Source organism: Mirounga leonina, unplaced genomic scaffold (assembly GCF_011800145.1).
Source record: "Mirounga leonina isolate KUSES-001 unplaced genomic scaffold, KU_Mleo_1.0 Mir_129, whole genome shotgun sequence".
In the NCBI taxonomy this organism is placed as follows: domain Eukaryota; kingdom Metazoa; phylum Chordata; class Mammalia; order Carnivora; family Phocidae; genus Mirounga; species Mirounga leonina.
This window is the reverse complement of record NW_023270323.1, coordinates 73,401,431-73,422,251: the sequence shown is the minus strand read 5'-3', so window position 1 is coordinate 73,422,251 and position 20,821 is coordinate 73,401,431.

The window sequence follows — 20,821 nt, the reverse complement described above, 5'->3', positions numbered from 1 at the left end:
CTTAGGGGGGAGGAAGCTACTCTAGTTTTAAACTAGACAAGACTGAGTCTCCTCGAATCTGAGCTCACTCATATCTATCTGTTTTTTGAGACAAAGACTCAGCTCTTAATAAAGTGTTACCCTGCCTTTTATTTGCCTTCTTATTCTCCCCAATGACCTGCAGGGAGCAGAAGTAGCTGATTAAGGCAGGATATTAGTATCCCTGGATCCACTGGACTAAATACTTCTATCATCATAATGGCATCTCCTACTTCACATTGCATCTATTGGATCTTCGATGAGAAGGGCCCATCATGTACCACACACTATTTGAGCTGTGTTATATACATTCTTTCTAATCTTCAACAACACTGAAAAAAATAAAATCTGAGATTAAAGAATGAAATTCTAGATCTCTAGACTGTTAAATCTTCCTACTTCATAGTATTCATGGATGGAAACAGAGGCTGGTATGAAACAAAATGATAAATTGTTTTTATCATTCAACCAATACCACCGACAATCCTAACAGCACATCTTAAAGATGACATTACAATAGTCCCCCTTTGTTTGCAATTTTGCTTGTCATGATTTCACTTACCCATGGTCAACCGCAGTCTGGAAGCAGATGATCCTCCTTCTGACATACCATCAGAATGTCAATAGTAGCCTAATGCTATGTCACAATGCCTACATCATTCATCTCCCTTCATCTCACATGTGGGCATCTTAGCATCTCACATCATAATTATAAGAAGAGTGAGTATAGTACAATAATGTATTTTGAGAGAGAGAGAGCACATTCATATAAATTTTATTACAGTATTTTATTACAATTGTTCTACTTTATTATTCATTATTGTTGTTAATCTCTTACTGTGCCTAACTTATAAATTAAACTTTATCATAGGTATTAATATATAGGAAAAAACACTATATATGTATATGTGTGTACACACCATATATATACACATATATATATATATATATAGGGTTTGATATTACCTGTGGTTTCAGGTATCCACTGGGGATCTTAGAATATATTGCCCATAGATAAAGGGGGACAATCATACTTATTTTACAGTTATGGAAATTAAGGTTCATGGAAATTATATGAGATGCTCAGAGTCCAACAGTTTAGTTGTGACATAATGGAATCTAAAACTCAGGGACTACAATTTCAGATATAACTCTTCCCATAACAGCAAGACTATATTTGGCTTGAGAAATGATTGATGTTCCCTTTGAGAAAATGCTTTTTAAAGATACACACATTTGTTCATGGGTGTGCCTGAAGTTCTGGGAATGTACTACAAATAGAGTAATCAAGTGGGGCCACAAAAAGCCAACTCAGGGGTAACAGGAAGTTATTAAGATTCTCCATCTTGATCTTGCCATGGCTGGGAATAAATAGCAGCTTTCTTTAGAGATCTCTGAAAAAAATCAGAAGGAGGGGCTGTGAGGTATCATGAATTCCAAAGATTTCCTGACTAAATGAAAGTTCATGAATAGGAGAAATAGAGGGAGCCTAGTGGTGACAAAGTTATGTGATTAAAAAGGTACCAGCTACTATCAACAGGAGTGATTTTTTTTCAAAACCAGTCACTTTACAATCAGTAGAGTCAAACTGTTCTACATTGAGTGTCGTTACCATCTCTTCTGTGTTGTGATAAAATCTCTATGAATTAAAGGACCTAGGTAAAATGTCACTTCTGTGAAAACTGTACGTGTCCCCTGTATCTTTCCATGATAATGCACATTATTATGTATTGTCAGCATGATAATTAGCTTACTCATTTGGCTTCTATCAAGAAAGCAGGTCCACTATGAGTAATATGAAAAATAAATAAAAGGTTTTCTTTTTTTTTTTAAAGATTTTATTTATTTATTTGATAGAGAGAGACACAGCGAGAGAGGGAATACAAGCAAGGGGAGTGGGAGAGGGAGAAGCAGGCTTCCCGCCGAGCAGGGAGCCTGATGTGGGGCTCGATCCCAGGACCTGGAATCATGACCTGAGCTGAAGGCAGACGCTTAACGACTGAGCCACCCAGGCGCCCCTAAATAAAAGGTTTTCTTATAAGGATAAGCCATAGTTAACTGGGGGAGATGGTGAAGAAGTCTACAGAAGACTCTTACCTCAGCATCTGGCAGTAGACCAAGAGTCACTCACTGAAGGTTAGCAAGGACAGCAGTCAGGAAAAAAGCTGGAAGTAAAATTGAGGACAGTTAGGACAACCTGGAACCCCCAAATGGCACTGCTTCCTACCTCAACAATACAGGACATCCGGAGAAGCTGATGTCCTTCATCATAAGGCTGCAGACACTCACTTGGGCCAAGACTTGGAGAAACCAGTGGAGAGAACACACATAAGATCTAGAACTAGAATCTAGGAGCATGTGCCTTCCTGAATTTCAGAGTTGCTGTAGACGAGTGACGTCCTTATGTACGTTGTCTTTCTTCTTGTTCTAAAGGAGCATAAGTAGACATTATTCTGTAACTGCTATAGCATTGTGTGTTGAGTGGATATGGGGTCAGAGAAGTTGTCTCTTTAGTTTCTAAATCTTCAGACTGAAAGACTCCAGAAACCAAAGATCTATACTGAAGGCACCACTCTCGAGGAGCCAACTGAAATGAAAAGATTTGGACCTTGAGGCTGAGCCCAATGCTGTATGTGTGATAACATTGTCCTGGGATCTTGGGAGTGAGTGAATACATTTTAAATTTGGGAGTGATGTCCACAATTGAGGTTGGATACCAGACTGCAGAGTTGTTTTTGTTTGTTTGTTTGTTTGTTTTTAACAAGACCCTGACATTCTTTGATGCTTTTCCTATTGACTCTTCCCCCTGCCCTGGGGTCTGTGACTGCCCTTCTGATAGATCACAGGAAAAGGGACACTTTGCCAGTTTTCAGGTCCAGGCTGTAAGAAATTGGCCACTTCCATTTCCTGCTTTGTGGATAGCTCTTGGAATGCAGGCACCCATGCTGTGAAGAAGCCCAGGCTATATAACAAGGCCATGAGTGGGTGTTCTAGCAGATGGCCACAGCTGGAATCCCAGCCAATGGCCAGCACCAACCAGCAGGCATGTGGGTGAGGGAGCCTTTGGGATAACTACTATCCTATCCGCTGTCTGGTAGTAACCACATGAGAAGCAAGACCCATCAAGCTGGGCCTACTCATACCCCTAGAATTCTGAGAGGTAATAGAACATGATGATGGTTGTCTTTTTTTTTTTTTTTTTAAGATTTTTATTTATTTAAGAGAGGGAGAGTGAGAGAGAGCATGAGATGAGAGAGGGTCAGAGGGAGAAGCAGACTTCCCGCTGAGCAGGGAGCCCGATGTGGGACTTGATCCTGGGACTCCAGGATTATGACCTAAGCTGAAGGCAGTCGCTTAACCAACTGAGCCACCCAGGTGCCCCGATGATGGTTGTCCTAAGCCTTAAGCTTTGGAGAGATTTATTGTATAACAGGAGAGAGCTGGAAGAACAGCTAATAAGGATTGATGAATGAATGCAATAATTAATGCTGAACTCATGAAGGTTTTCATTATTATTCATATTTTGTGGAATGTTTAGGTGTTTGAGGTCATTTCCTAGGGAAAAAATTGGGTGCTCAGGAGTTCAAGTAAGTGTTTTTTCTAGGACACAGAGGTAAGTTACCTTCCTTAATTTCCCATTTCAGTCTTCTTTCTACTGTGTCACTAAGAAGCTGTAGTCATGATGAAATGAAACACTGATTAAGACTTTTATCTGTCATTATTAGTGTAGACATATAGACTGGTCCTCCCTTTTCAGTGTTGATAACATAATTTGGATACAGTAGGAAACAATAAGAGTGAATAGCTAGATTTAATGAAATCAATATTAGGTTAATACATACATAAATAATTTATATTTCTTATTCCCATATTTTTTTGGTTTTATATTAGTTTAAATCAAGGCAAGACAATGAATGCTTATTCATTGAATGTCCCAGGATGTGGTACTTAAAATATGGTCTCTCCCTCAAGGACTCAGTCTTCCACCCAAGGACCAAGATTAACAAACATGAAATAGGTTCATACAGTGCTATTTACAGGAAGGTGAATTGGACCCAGGAAATCTGTTTAGATCACCTGCTGGCAATTTTTTTTTTTTTTCTGTAATAAGTCAGGTAGGAAACAATTTAGGCTTTGCAGGCTGTGCAGTCTCTATGTCTGTATTGTAAGTATTCAGCTTCACCATTGTAGTGTGAATGTAGCCATCAGTGATATATGAATGAACGAGTGGGCTGTGTTAACACTTCATTAGCAAAATCAGGGGGGCAGCTGGCATCAGCCCACAGGTGGTTGTTTGCTGACTCCTGTCCAAGACCTTGCCATCATTTAGTCGTGGGGGTTAAGTCAGGTGGCAGCTCTGAGCTTTGTCTTCCTTACCTATAAAATGAGGGTAATAGTAGCAGCCTCCCTGACATCATTGGTAGGAGGAGAAGCTACGGAAAATTCCTGTAGACTTCCTTTGAAACCTCTCTTGGACTATAGAGATGTTCGGTTGTTGTTACTCTATTTTTTCCAAGATGCCTGGCTCTGTTCTCTTAGCTATCTTTTGTACCTTTCTGGGGAAATGCCAGTTCCTCTTTTTCACTTGGGGCTGGAAAGGAGTTGGTTAGGGCTGCCTCAGGCCCTCCTGGCCTTGGTGTCCACGCAGTCCTCCACACAGCCTCTCATATATGTCTTTCCTCCCAGATCCTACTATCTAAATGAGCTATCACTGCCCTCTTTGATATACTGGGCTACATTTTCATCATAGTACTTATCACAATCTGGAATTATCTCGTTCCCTTATATCCTCTTAATGATCTGTCAGCCCCTTTATGGTATCAATTTGTTTATTTTCTGGTATGTTTAGCAGTATCTCCTCAGCATCTAGGAATGTACCTGTCCAATACTATGAATTCAACACACATGTGTTGAATGCATTGAATGAATGAAATGCACAGTTTTGTCTCACCCTATATGCAAAGGTAGAAGTGTTGCTATCTGCCTGGTCTGACCTCTAGAGTGTTCAGAATCTGGACCAGAAATGTTACTTTTATATCATTCAGTAAAGTGCAGATATGAATTACAATTTGTAAGATTTTATGAAGGCATTAAAAGAGATTGAGATGGCCTGAACTATTGAGTGAGAACTATACACTGTGTGTTTAACTCGAGCATATTCCTACACAACCAGTTTACATAATAACTTCTAGAATTCCAATAGTCGCTTGTATATTCTTCCTCAGTTCACCATGGCTTTGGGAATTGCATTCACTCTGCCCTGAATAAGCATTTCTCCTTTCTTTCTTCCAGGTATGTTTATTCCTTTCCACGTGCCCTGAGCTTCCGTATACTTGAGATGTGGGCACCGGCTTATTCTAGAGCCCATGATTATACTGTTTACAGAAAATGTCCCATTCTGCTTATTTAGTTGTTGTAGTTCACTTGGCAAGAGCATGCTTTTTCAGCTGCATATCTGCAGAGTTAGCCCACCAGTGTGGTCTTTGTCAACTGCTCCATATATTGTAGTCGTCAATCCTCTCTGAGCCTTTCTTACTTTCTGTGTTTTGATTCTCTTTGGGATTGGGAGTGAGGTTCAAGGGCCACTCTTTTTTATTGGTCGTGTACTTGCCAAATTGAGTTTAAGATGCAAGCAGATTGCCCTTTATTGCCTTTTGCAGAGAAACATATATACCATAGCACCAAGGTAACACTCCCGAACACTCATTCTGGCTAAAGCAGATCAGGATTTTACTGAGAATCTGTTTCAGCACTGGTAAGATGGAGGCGAAAAAGCCCCAACGTTCATTACATGCTCACTGAACCTGACACATTTTTCTGAGGGATACAGAAGAACAGTGACAAAGGGGAGTGTCAGGGCCATCTTTAAATCAGTTGTATTAAAAATCTGGATTCCTAAAGGCTGAGTAGGGGCCAAGCTTCACAAAATGTGAAGAAAAGCCCCTCAACACCTTTCCCATCATGTAGATGATCCAATGAAAAGTCAAACATTTCAGGTTTTCTTATTTAATAGGACTGGATTGGAAAGGCAATGAGTTAAACAGATTATACAAGAGTTCCACAGAGTCTGAGAATTTAAAGAACATTGCTTTGTATATTTTCTATGTGCCATTTTTCCCTCCCCTCTGTCCCTAATTTAATCTGGCAGCACTCTGTGAAGGTGTGGTAAGAGATAAAGTGTGAGAGTTTGTTTGGGCTGGCTTGCCAAGTGATTTGAAAGCCTTCTTAAGGATTGTGAATGCTGCCTTGAAGGGTAACTGGTAGATGCTGACAGGTTTAAGCAGTAAATTACTTTGTCAAATTTACAATTTAAAAGCTACCTCCGGCTGTAGTGTGGGAGATGAATTGGAGTATGCTGAGACTCTAAGCAAGCAGAAGATTCCTGAGCCTGCTGCCACTGTCTCTAAGAACCAGAATGAGTAAAACAGGGGATAGGGATCCCACAGAGAGGGCAGGGAAAGAGATCAGGTTCTGGGGAAACCTCCCCTTAGCGGTGGCTTTGAGCAGTGCCCGGTGCCACTCTAGGTTTGGCCTCTGATTAGTATGTCCCCCGCTCCCTCCTCAACCTACCCAAGCTCTAACACCCTGAGGTGTGGAGGGGCATGGAAAGAATCAACTTGATCAGACCTAACTCTGATACAATGAGAAGGAAAATCACCTTGAGTCTTCCCATAGCCAGAAGAACTTAGTTTAGATGTTTGCTGACTCTTTAACTTCAGATCACTAGTGAAACACAGTATGTAAGGGAAGCACACACACACACACATCATCATCTCAACCCTCAAGTCCTTGTGCATTGTAAGTTAATTATGGAACCTGCCGGTGAGACAGTTGGAGCCAAGATTAGCTTGGGCTACTCCTGCCAATTCCGAGATTCAACTCGGCTCTCCTGGGATCCTGCATCTCCTTTTCCCTAATGGTCATTGGGAGTCTGCAACAGAATGGGACAAGGGCAAGGCAGGAACTGAGTCAAGTTTCTCAGGGAAGCTGAAACACGGATGGCATTTACAGACCTGAAATTCCACTCCGAGATAGGGCTGGGCTGTGTAACCCAAAGTGGCAAGTGTTGAGTCACAGGATTCTGAATAATGACTATGAGGTTCAGCCCACAGTGGGCGAATTCAGTTACAGGCAAGGGCTTTTGAATCTATAACTTCTACACACCATGGTCTTGAATTATACACATATTTGATTTATCTGTTTCAACTGTGCACACTGGCAAAGGATGGTATTATAATAATGATGATGTTGGTAATAATGGTAATGAAAGAAGGAGGGAGATGGAAAACAAGACAAAATAAAACAGGGAGGGAGACAGAATCACAATGAACAGAAAGCAGGTGATTCTACCCCCATTTCTCCACTCCTCTGAATATTTCCATGATTGCATGTGACATTGGAGACGGAAGTGTGCTGTTGGAGTCTGAGTCTTATATTAAATATTCATATTTCTCCTACCACATGTTCCATAGAAGCAAGTCAGCAATGTCTTCTGTGCTCAAGGAAGGAAGAAGCAATCTGTCTGTACAGTGGAGGGAAAGCAGGATATGTTAGATGAATGAGAAATTCTTACTCTTCAACTTAAAACTTTCCCAAAGGATTTTGGAGGATGATTTGGACTTAATTTTAATCTTGAGCATAGACTTCAGAACTGACTATGATTAAGACCAGATGACTAGCCCTCTGCACATCCGCTGCAAACTCAGGGTGGCCTTCACGTCTGTATTACAATGGACTGTCATGAGCTCAAAATTAGAGCAGATGATATTATCTTCATTTTTGCAGATGAGAATAATGAGACTCAGGGAGTTACCAACCAATTAGTAACCAGGCCCATGACTAAAATTTCATGGAGGCATTTTTCACTTCCTGTTTGATGCTCTGTTCTAGAATTTTCCTTCTTAGTCCTGGAGATTTCCTCTTCAACTTGCATGGATTATGCTCAGGTTTCTATTTTCCGATGGCACACTGTCCCCAGGAAAAACCAGTCCATGAATCCCACGCTTGCTGACTCCTCACAAAATGTCTATTGAATGGTTCTCAGGCAGAAATCTAAACCTCTATTTCAGAAACCAATTCCATGAAGTCAGACTGGCAAGATTTAGTAAGAAGAAGAGCCAAACACCAGGCCATCTAACTGCGGTCTAGTCCCAGGTCCGTCTCTGATTAGCTTATGTGATCCTGGGAAACTTAGCTGCCTCAGTTTCTCCCTTGGTACATAGGGAAATAAAGTCTCCCTGGCCTGGCTCACAAATTGTTGTGATCTCTAAATGAGAAAGCATGCATGAGCCTGTTGGGTAGTGTGAAGTGCCATAAAGGGAAAGATCTTGACAGAAGCTAGAGGCAAGCCATACAGGGGCTCTTCTGTTTCATCTGGCCAGAGTCTTTCCCACCATGGAGGGGGGCTCTTTCCCCACTTCCCTTTCTCAGAGTTCCATGTCCCAGCATCAGGAAGAAGTTGCAAGTATGCCCCTCACTGCCACCAAGGAGGAAGGACAGAACACTCTTCTGAAACTTTTTTAACCTGACTTAGAGCCTTGCCTGTCATCCTTTCATCCATCCATCTATCTATCCAACCACCCATCCATCCATCCATCCATCCATCCATCCATCCATCCATTCATCATATATTTAATGAAAACCTATTCTGTGAAGAACTGGAGATATGGAATTGAAAAACAGGGTTTCTCCCTCAAAGGATCTAGTCTAGTAGGGAGAGTCTGCACATAAGCTGCTTCAGAACAATCCAACTGGGTGTCGGTGTGGGCATGGGCGCATATGCTTCTTGAGAACAAGCTTTGATGAGACTGTAGGACATAACTAAACAGACTGAAGAGACTTTTCTGAGAGGGCCACCCTTCTGTGGGATCTGCAGGAAACATAGAATCATCCAGATAGCACAAGGGAGATTACTCCCAAGGGAGCACATCCCTGCTGCTTCCTTAGCAGTAGGGACCATGGCTCAGCTGCAGGTAGGAGTTTTCTGTGCACTGTGACGTTGAATTCTCACAGGCTGCAGAGGAAGGCACCTATACCCACTGCCTATAGGACACAGAACAGAGGTACAGTCAGGTAAAGTATCTTCACAGGCTCCCTCAGCTGGGGAATGGCCAGGATTTCCAACCAAGTCTATCTGAAGTCCGGGACCATGTTATTAATGACGATTCAAAGCTCCCAAGTGGAGGCTCCAGTAGTGTTTTGTTTAGAACCACACAGAAAGTGGTTAAGCTGGAAATCACACCAAGTGCTGTCTGGTTCCAAACCTTTTGCCCTTAATTCCTCTGCTGTTCTGGAATACAGAGGCAAATGCCACAGTTTAGGAACAATCTTTTTGAAGATTATTCCATTCTTCTGCTAGGACTGTCAGAAAAAGCACCGCAGACCAGTGACTTCAACAACAGAACTGCAATGTCTTACGGTTCTGGAGGCTGGACGTCAGAGATGAAGGTGTCAGCAGGGCTGGTTCCTTCAGAAAGCTATGAAGAAGGGTGCTTGGGTGGCTCAGTCGTTGGGCGTCTGCCTTCAGCTCGGGTCATGATCCCAGGGTTCTGGGATTGAGTCCCGCATCAGGCTCCCTGCTCTGCAGGTAGCCTGCTTCTCCCTCTCCCACTCCCCCTGCTTGTGTTCCCTCTCGCTGTGTCTCTCTCTGTCAAATAAATAAAATCTTAAAAAAAAAAAAAATAAAAAGAAAGCTATGAAGAAGAAGGGGGGGCCATGCCACTCCTCTAGCTTTTGGGGATTTGCTGGCAATCTTTGGCATTCTGTGGCTCGTAAATACATCATTCTGATTTTTGCCTTTGTTCTTCACATGGCCTTCTCCCTAGGTGTGTGTGTCTCTGTATCCAAATTTCCTTTTTTTCTTTTTTTGTTTTTAGGATACCAGTCCTATTGGATTAGGAGCCCATCTTCCTCCAGTATGACTTTATCCTAACTAATTACACTTGTACCGCCCATATTTCCAAACATAGTCACATTCTGAGGTCCTGGGGGGTTAGGACTTCAACATATGGATTTTGGGGGGACACAATTCAAACCATAACAGTCATTCTGCATTGTTGAGGCATACAATGCATGCAGATGAGTTGCAGGAAATGTGTTTAGAGAGTCAAACAAGGGCGAATCATGGAGTGCGTTGTAGTCTCACTAAGGAGTTTGTGCTTTGCAGACAAGGAGCAGACTACCAGCCCTGCGCTGTTGCGGCTGCTTCCACCAGAGTGAGCATGCTGCCCTTAAGCTACAAACAGCCTTGTTTATTCCCCCTCATTTGCTTCCACGAGGACACAAGCAGGAGCACTTGACTGACAGCCATTCTGCATAATTGACTAAGCAAGAATCTGGCTGCTGGCGGGCTCTCGCTCTGCATATAGGATCCTCACGGGGGCGCCGTTCCAGGAATCTGCCTGCCAGGCCGAGCCCTGGGCCACCTGTGTGTCTTGAATCATTCATTAGCAGGTGTCCTTGTCTCAACTTGCAAAACACAAGTGTCTTGAGCAGGGAAGAACACACCATAGAGAAGTGACGGAGAACTCCAGTAAAGCTGCCTGTGAGGGGGCATCGATCAGGCACAGGCTTTGGGGCAAAGGGAATTAATGAGCTTCTGCTGGAGTGACACCCTGGCTCTCTGCTGTCAGGACAGCACCCCATATTACCCGCCAGCTTCTGTCTCCACAGAAGGCCTCGCTTCCACACCGGGCTTGAGTCATTATCATTATCTTCGGAACAGACTCTCTCCATTCTCTTTCGCAGATGCTTACAAACTGGAGCTAATTTTACATGTTACCAACTTGGAGTTTATTTTGGGCTCCAGAAGTTTACATTTAGGTCTGTTAAAAAGCATAACCTGCAGGGTTGTGTGTATGCATATGTGTGTGTGAAACTCATCAAGCTCCTTTAATAACTCTGAATGTGAGTTATTTCAGACTATTTTCAATGGGTTGCTAATTTCGTGCCAGAATTAAAATGGAACTTTAAACCAAAGGAACTTAAAGATCAATGACTGATTTCGTTCGCTTTTCACCCCATTCCTTCTGTTGACGACTTTTCGATGGTTATTTTTGATCCTATATATTTTTGTTTCACCAAACTTTGATCTCTCACACTCTATTCACAGTTATAAGAGATGGTGTTGATTGAGCATGTTATGTTCTAATTTTTGTAGCAATTCTGCAAGTTAGCTCGATTTTACAGAAATTAGAAAACCGAAGTTCATAGAAGTGACTTATTTTACCAAAGGACGCATAGCAGGAGAGTGGCAGAGTGGACATCAGGATTCACGCTTCTTTGTTTCGAGGCTGGCGGTGTTTTCTTGGGGGCTGCAGGGTTATGCATAGTCTGAGTTCAGGCTCTCCCTGACCCTGGTGTCCCAAGGTGCAGAGTGGAATAAATCCTGTGATGAGTGGCATCTCCAGGGCAGCCAAGGTGCTTAAAAAACTCCTCAGCCCCACTTGAGCAAATCAGAATTTGAGAGGCCTGGGAATGGGCACTTTCTATGCACTCCCCACAGGGCTGTGATGATCAGTAGCCCTGTGATATACTGATGTAGCAGAATGATCAATAGACTGGAAGTCAGAAAGCCTGGATTTTGCTTGGATTCTGCCATCCGCTGGGTGTTTTTAAGCAAACAGTTAATCTTTCTGGGTCTTGTGTCTGCATTTGTAGAACGAGGACAAAAGTCATTTAGTTGTAAGGATAACAGGAAATCAAATTTCCGAAAGCATTTTACAACCTGTAGTAAAGTACAAATGATAGTTATTAGTATTCCTGAGAAATCACACTTAAAGCCAACTTTTGCTTATTGGATCACATCCCCCCCCGCCCCCGCGCCCAGTAAGTTCTGCCATTTCAAGAAAGTGTTCCAAAAGAGAAAAACAAAATCTTGGCTTAAATAGGGGATAAAAATAATATTTAAGGATGGCTTGATTCTGGGTTCAGAAAGGATTTATATGTTATGGTCCATAGTTTATGTGTTTGCTATTCTCCCCTCTTACTTTAGCAAAGAATTTATCACATTTAAAATCAATCCACTTGCACTTTACACATATTTTGCATATCCATCAAAACAAATAGAACCAAGTCAATGAGTATTTTTGCTTAAAGCTGCTGCTGACCACACTTCAAACCTCAAGCCCAGGGTATCCTGATACCTGAGTCCATCTTGGCAAAGCCTGGAGTCATAGTAGGAGCCTTGGCTAGGTGGGGTTTGGAATTATCTGTCCTCAATCCAGAGATGTGGTGTTAATTGCCATGATTATGGCTCTAAAGGCCGAAAGGCCTAGCTCTCTGAGTGCATCTTCCCACCCCCCTCCAAATGAACTTTCCTTATCTCCTAGGTTTCTTAGTTGATCTTTGCTTTTTTTTTCTTTAGTTTATTGCAATATAATTCACATATAACACATTATTAATTTAAGGTATGCAGCATAATGATTTGATATACGTATATATTATGAAGTGATTACTATAATAAGTTTAGTTAACATCCAGCACCTCACATAATTACAAATGTTTGTCTTCTAAGATCTACTCCCTTAGCAACTTTCAAATATACAATATGGCATTTTTAACTTCGGTCACCATGCTGAACATTACATTTCCAGAACTTGTAACTGGAAGTTTATACCTTTGGACTACCTTTATCTGTTTCCCCAATACCCACCCTCCAACTCTGGCAACTACCAATCTGTTCTCCATTTCTATATGAGTTTGCTTCTTTTAAAATTCCTCATAAAAGTGAGATCATATAGCATTTGTCTTTCTCTCTTTGACTTATTCCACTTAGAATAGTTCCATTGAGTTACATCCATCTTGTTGAAAATGGTGGGGTTTCCCTCTTTTTTTTTTTTTTTTTGTTACAGCTGAATAATATCCCATTGTATATGTATGTCACATCTGCTTTACCCATTCATCTACTGATGGACACTTAATTGTTTCCATGTCTTGGCCACTGTAAATAATGCTGCAATGAATGTGGGGGTAAAGATATATCTTCAAAATGGTGATTTTTTTGTCCTTCGGGTAAATACCCAGAAGTAAATATCCAGACTTGCTGGATCATATGATACTTGCATTCCTAGTAGTTCATGATAGTTCTGATTTACCTTGCAAGTTTTGTCTGAGTAAAGACTTGGCTGTGACTCAAATCTCCAATCCAGGACTCATCATCCCCCTTCTCTGGGGCTCCATGCCCCTTCTTGTAGCCCCTGGAATCCCCTCAGACAAGGAACCATCATCCAAATTAGGCATATCACTTTGAGCAGGAAAGAGCCTTATCGTGATCCCAGACTCTCCAGGCCCATTCCTTGATGGGAAACTTTGACTCTGCACCCTTTCTCCTCTTACTTATTCAAGCACATGGCTTCTGAGCTGTTTCCCTTTCCTGATTCATCACTGTTTTTTCTCTCATTACATCATTCACAGCAGCATGCAAGCATGCAGTAACTAACCTAAAGCTACCAGACAGAATATCTGATCTGTAGGACTTGTGGCTACTCCCCCCGTTTCACCATGTGTGTTTACAATAAAACTCTTTAAAAGTGTTGTCTTTACTCTCCACTCATCTCTCTCTCTTTTTTCTTGAACCTACTGTTATCCCACCACGTCATGAAAATACTCTTGTCAGTCTCTACCTAATGATCTCTCTGTTGCTAAGTCCACCAGTGACATCCACTTCTCCAGCCATATGCCTGACAGCAGCTTAATACAGTGGTCCACTTCACCTTAGACCCTTGTCTTTACTTGGCTTTCAAGATTCTACTCTCACTTCCCCTCCAACCCCACTCACTTCCCCTTGTTTCTCTCCTCTCTCCTCTCTCCCTCAGTCTCTAAACCCTTAGAGAGTTAGACCTGCTACCTTTGTCTCTCTATCTCCCCCAAGTCAGATTTACTGTGAGATCATTTGCATACAGTAAAACTCCCCCTTTCTTGATGTTCACTTCTGTGAAATTTGACATACACATACATCCGTGCAACCACCACCACACTCGAGATATAGTGCATTTCCATCACCCAGAAAGTTCCCTAGCGCCCTTTTATAATTGATCCTCTTCATCTCCCCAAGTCCGTAGCAGGAACTAAGAGATAGATAGAGATAGGTAGAGATAGAGGTAGAGATGATAGAGATAGAGATAGAGACAGACACAGAGATAGAGATTTTTTTTTTTTTTTCCTGTGTCTTTTCCTTCTCCATTATGTCATGTAAACAGAATCATTCAATATGCAGCATTTTAAGTCTGGCTTCTTCTATTAACATAGTGATATTTGAGATGCATTCATGTTGTATGTATCTATACTATTGCTCAGTTAAATTAGGTTGTATGGATTTACCACAGTTTGTTTATCTGTTCACCAGTTGCCAGGCATTTGGATTATTTCCAGTTTGAGACAATTATGAATAAACGCCCTTGTAGAGATTGTTGTCTGAACATATATTTTCATGTATCCTAGGTATAATAACTATAAGTGGGATTACTGTATCGTGTTGTACATGATATAGTAATGTTCCACATTATGACAATTCAGGTTTCTCTATATTTTTGCCAGCACTTGGTATTGACAATTTCTTTCATATTCTAGTTGAGGTGTGGTGGCAACCTAAGGTTACAAAGATTTTCTATGCTTTCTTCAAAAAGTTTTGTAGTTTTAAGTTATATATTTATATCTCTGATTAATTCTTATTTAGTTTTGTGTATGGTGTGAGGTTTTGGTATTTTTTTTTTTTTCCTATTACTATACAGTTGCTCCATAACCGTTTATTGAAAAGACTAACAATTCCCCAGCTGAGTAGCCTTATATTTGTTGAAAATAAATTGACCCTAAATAAGTAGATCTATTTCAATTTTATTGATCATATGTGTATTCATTAACCCAGGCCTCAGCAAACTCTGGTCCATTGCCTCTTTTTGTATAACCCATAAATTAAGAATAATTTTTACATTTTTAAATGGTAAAAAAACACAAGAATAATATTTCATGACACCTGAAAATTATATGAAATTCAAATTTTAGTTTCTATTGTCTTATAGGAATGTAGTCACATTCAATCATTTACATATTATTTGTAGCTGCTTTCATACTGTAATGGCAGAGTTGAGTAGTTGCATCAGAGAACCTACCACCCACCAGCCTAAAAATTTACTTTCTAGCTCTTTAAAAAGACACTTTGCCAACTCTTGTTTTAACTGATAAAACATTTTCTTGATTACTGTAGCTTCACAGCAAGTCATAAAATGAGGTAGTGTGAGTTCTCCAAATTTCTTCTTTTTTTTCAAAATTTTTGGACTATTCTAGTTACTTTTATTTTCCACATAAATTTTAGAATTAGTTTGTTGATTGTTTTAAATGCCTGCTTGCATTTTGATTGAGATTATGTTGAATCTGTAGATTAATTTGAGTAGAATTGACAGTTTAACAATATTGATTTTCCAACCTATGATCATGATACATTTCTCTATTTTCCTAGATCGACTTTGGTCACTCTGATCAATATTTGTACTTTTCAGCACATAACTCTTGCACATACTTTATAAATTTTTACAAAATAATGTCGTATCCTTTGATGCTATTTAAGTGGTATTGGTTGGTGAATTTCAAATCCCATTTGTTCATTCCTAGTATAGAGAAATAAAATTATCTTTTCAGTATTTATCTAGTGTCCTATAACCTTGCTAAAATGATTTATTGGTTTGAGAAGCTTTTTTGTAGGTTTTTGGTGTATTCAATAAAGACAATCATGTTGTTTGAAAAGAATATAGGCTTATTTATTCTTTTCTATAGCACAACTTTTTTATTTTATTTTATTTTATTTTTATATTTTATTTTATTTTATTTTATTTTATTTATTGCATTTGGTAGGAATACCAGTAAGATGTTGAATAGGAATTGAAAGAGCAGGCATCCTTACCTTGTTTCAATTTTAGGAGGAAAGCATTCAGTCTTTCACATTATTATTAAAAATTATGTTAGCTGTAGGTTTTTGTAGGTGACCTTTATCACCTTATCATTGATAATGTTTAACTTCTAGTTTGTTTAAAATTTTTAACATAAATAAGTGTTGAAATTTATAGAATGATTTATCTGTGTCTTTAGAGGTAATCATATATATATATTTTTTCTTATTTAGTCTATTAATATGATGAATTGCATTAATTGATTATCAAGTATTGAACCAAACTTAGATTTCTGGAGTAAAATCAGCTAGATCATCATATGTTATTCTTTTTATATATTGCTGGGGGGTTTTTGATAACATTTCATTGAGAATTTTTCCATCTATGTATGAGGGATAATGGTCTGTAATTTTTATTTTCTATGATTTTTTTTAATGGTCTGAAATTTCTTTAAAAAATTTCTTTGTCTGGTTTCATTTATAGGGTAATACTGGCCTCATTGATCAAGTTGGGAATTGCTTACTCTTTTATTTTCTAGAAGAATTTATATAGGACTGGTAATATTAATTCCTTAAGTGTTTGATAGATTTTCCAGTGAAGTCACCTGGAAAATGGAAATGGGTAAAAATAAAAATTAAAAAAGAATGGTCTACTTGCCATAGAGCTCAAATAAAACTAAATTCAGAATCAAAAAATTTCAACATGATTTGGCTTGACCTAGGCTTTTTGCCAATCCAGAAATCACTGCTATATGCAGGTGAATACACTGGTTGGCTTAAGCACAGAAAACATGTCCTCCCTATAACTGTACCAGTCTCATTTAAAAGACTAAGACTGGAGAAAGAAATTTCCTTGGTGGAAAATAGGGCATAATTCCTAGAGGAAGGGTGAGTGGATGCTGAATGGCATAAACAGAAGTTTCTGTAAATCACTAGTCTTTTTTGCTGCCAAATGTGCAGAACTAGGGGCCAATGTGGGGAAGTCACTGAGAGACATGGAGGGCTATTCTAAGTATAGGAAGAACTTCATAACAATCAGAATGCTCCAAGAATAGAATAGATGATCTTTAAAAAGTGGTAAGCTCCTCATCCCTAATGGCATTGATATAAAAGTTTGATAATTGCCTTCAGAGTTACAGTAGATTAAATCAGGGGAAAGCATATTTTCATTTCAACCAGATTCCATCATCAACCATCATTTCTATGATTCTGTGATTCAAAGATATCTGAAGTCAATGTAAAATTACTCAGTAAAGGAATTGTCTGGTCAAGAACTTTTGTGGATATTCAGAGACAAGGCCATTTTAGAGCAAAGTGGACAGGGAATGATGCTGGAGATGAGATTTAATCTGGGTCTGGAAGCATAGGTAGACTCTGGAAGTAGGAGCAAGCAGGGGAAGAAGGAAGGGCATTTAACATGTATTGAAAAGTTGACCAAAATTGCTTGTACTTAGCATAGTGCCTGACGCTTTGTAGATACTAAAATAAGTATCAACAACATAAAGAATAGCCAAGTGAATAGATGAACATACGTTTGGAAGTAATAAATAAACCAATTTGGCTGGGGTTGGGAGCTTTATATAAGAACCAATTTATTGGGAGAAAAAAATATGTTGATACTAAATTGGAGAGGTCCTTGATGGCATACTAATTAATGTCTAAATGTTTCAATTCTCTATGGGGAAGATAAAAGGAAAGTAAATGCATGAACATGTATCAATGAGCAATATTTTTACCCTCTCATATTTATCCAATTTTTTTTAATCCATTGGTCTAGCATTATTTTGTGTTTATTGCATTTAAGGTTTGTTTAGGTTTTTTTAGAAGATTTTATTTATTTATTTATTTATTTATTTATTTATTTATTTATTTATTTGAGAGAAAGAGGGAGGGAGAGATGGAGTACCTGGGTGGCTCAGTCAGTGAAGCATCTGCCTTTGGCTGCCCAGGGTCCTGGGATTGAGCCCGGAATCAAGCTCCCTGGTCAGTGGGGAGTCTGCTTCTCTCTCTGCCCCTCCCCCCCACCACTCATTCTCTCCCTCTCTCCCAAATAAATAAATAAAATCCTTAAAAAGAGAGAGAGAGAGCACGAGTGGGTAGTGGAGCAGAGGGAGAGGGACAAGCAGACTCCGAGCACAAAGCACAGAGTCCGACATGGGGCTTAATCTCATGACCGTGAGCCAAAACCAAGAGTCAGATAATTAAAAGACTGAGCCACCCAGGCAGCCCTGCATTTAAGCTTCTGACCTAACTCTTTCCCCTGAAATAATATCTAAGACATTCTGAAATAAGAAGTATGGCTTTATTTTATTTTATTTTATTTCATTAATTTTATTTCATTTAATTTTATCTTATTTTATTTTTTTTAAGCTTCAGCAGACTTTTTTTTTTAAGTTGAGTATAGTTGACATGCATGTTATATCCCAGTTACAACATAGTGACTCAACGAGGCTATACATTCTGTTGCGCTCATCATGAGTGTAGCTGCCATCTGTCACCATACAACACTATTACAATGTCTTTGACTATATTCCCTATGCTGTGCCTTTTATTCCTGTGACTTATTCTTTCCATAACTGGAAGCCTGTATCTCCCACTCCCCTTCACCCATTTTGCGCCCCCCCCCCGGAAACCATCATTTTGTTCTCTGTATTTATAGGTCTGATTCTGCTACTTGTTTGTTTGTTCATTTGTTTTGTTTTCTGGGTTCCACATATGAGTGAAATCATATGGCATATTTTTAAAGTCTATACATATTTGCAATTCTCTTTTACTGTGTGACTTTTAATTCTTTTCCATTCTAAAATAATCTTTGAGATTTTTGTGTGTTTCTTGTTGCTTCTGGTGATTAAATTTGGGGAAAAATTCTATGGGAGTGTAGTATTTAAACTTTGAACTTTCTTGTTAATATGAAACCATATTCTTTGTAGCCTCTATTATTCTTTGCAGCAGATATGCATTATTGTAATCTATGAAGTCAAATACTTTTATCTTGATTTTAAATGTCTCTTTTTTTCTTTCTAATGTCCATACCCAGAAACATTTTTACAGAAATTCTGTGACAAAGAAACTCAGTTTATATAATTCCATGAGACATTTAAAATGTTTTTTCATAATCTTTCTGAATTTGCAATAAGTTTCAAACAGTATATCAATAAAGTTAATTTATTTACCAAAAGGGTGTTTTGGAAGGAAAATATTGGATTACTGATTAGACAAATTGGTTTCTTGAACTTTGCCACTAAGTAGCTGGAAAACTTTGGGCAAACTCCTGTATGCAATTCAGTTGCCTATTTTACAACATAAAATGGGTTAAAATAAGCAACATTAAGAACTTAATTTTATGATCATTGTACCTCATGATGTTCACTGTAATGAGTTATAAAGGGGAATAAAGATTTAGGTAAAAATATTGCAGGTAACTTTGGACATGTTGAATTTTAGACACATGTTATGTTTTTAGAAATGACTCATAAATTCTTAAAAGGGAGGTCAGGGAAGAAGACAGAGAAATAATAAAACATGGTAAATATCTTAATTCCACTGTCTTCAGGCATAAAGGGTTAGTGTCAAAAATTTTGATGGATACCTAATATTCTTTCCTGTATAAGTGACTAGGTCTTTTTATTTGGATGCCACAAGTGTTTTCCTTTCTTTTATATAGTCTTGTCATGCAGCTTATATTAAGACTGCACAGGGTTTGGGACGCCTGGGTGGCTCAGTCGTTAAGCGTCTGCCTTCGGCTCAGGTCATGATCCCAGGGTCCTAGGATCGAGCCCCGCATCGGGCTCCCTGCTCAGCGGGAAGCCTGCTTCTCTCTCTCCCCCTGCTGTTCTTCCTGCTTGTGCTCTCTCTCTCTGACAAATAAATAAATAAAAATCTTTTAAAAAAATTTAAAAAAAGACTACACAGGGTTTAAACTCACTGTGTGGTGTGTGTATTTATGTAGTTCTAAGTTGATTTTATTTTATTTCAAGAAACTTTCTTAAATTATAGTCTCAGAATTTATTATTTTTTTAAATTTTCTTCAAAACCAAACCCCTATTAAAGGTTTACTAGATTTTCTTTGTTTATTTTCCATAGCTGACATGTTTGCCTTGAGTTTTATTTATCTCTAATTTTTTGGGAGGGGGCTTTAGGTTTTTTTGTCATTTCTGTCTTGTGTTTTTTAAAGATATTATCTGTATTTAATTTAGTTTTGTGTTCTAGGTAGGTCTTCATTTATGAAATGAGTTTTAAATTTGTTTTGTGAGTTGTCAGCTCTTTTTCAAAATCTTCCTTTCCTTAAATCAATAATCGATAAAATTTATCTGCTTTTGATTTATGGTTTCTTTTATAACTTCTATCATTTTCCCAATATCTTTAAGGTTTCTAGAAATGTTAGTTTACAGATTTTTTACCTGCTTCACAGAATTCTGGCAGGATTTCATTATCTGTGCCAACTTTATTCTGCTCCTTATACTATTTTTTCTCATGATAGCATCATACATAATTCTCTTCTGTTCCTTGTTTTTACATGATATGAGTTTTCCTATATATGTGGCTTCAAACTTTCTGATAACTACACTCAAAAGAATTTTTTTTGGGCACCTGGGTGGCTCAGATGGTTAAGCGTCTGCCTTCATCTCAGGCCATGATCCCAGGGTCCTGGGATCGAGTCCCGCATCAGGCTCCCTGCTCCTTGGGAGCCTGCTTCTCCCTCTGCCTCTCTCTCTCTGTCTCTCATGAATAAATATATATATTAAAAAAAAAAATTATATTCTCTTTTCTTTCTTTCTATTTTGCCTTTGCCTGTTTTACTCAAGTCATAGTTCCCTACAACAATCCTCCATGTGGGGCTTTGTCCCACAACAGAAGTTTGGATTGTTTGCCGAGGGAGTTGGCAGGGCTCAGAGGGCTCCATCACCTCGCTTCCCTTCCCTT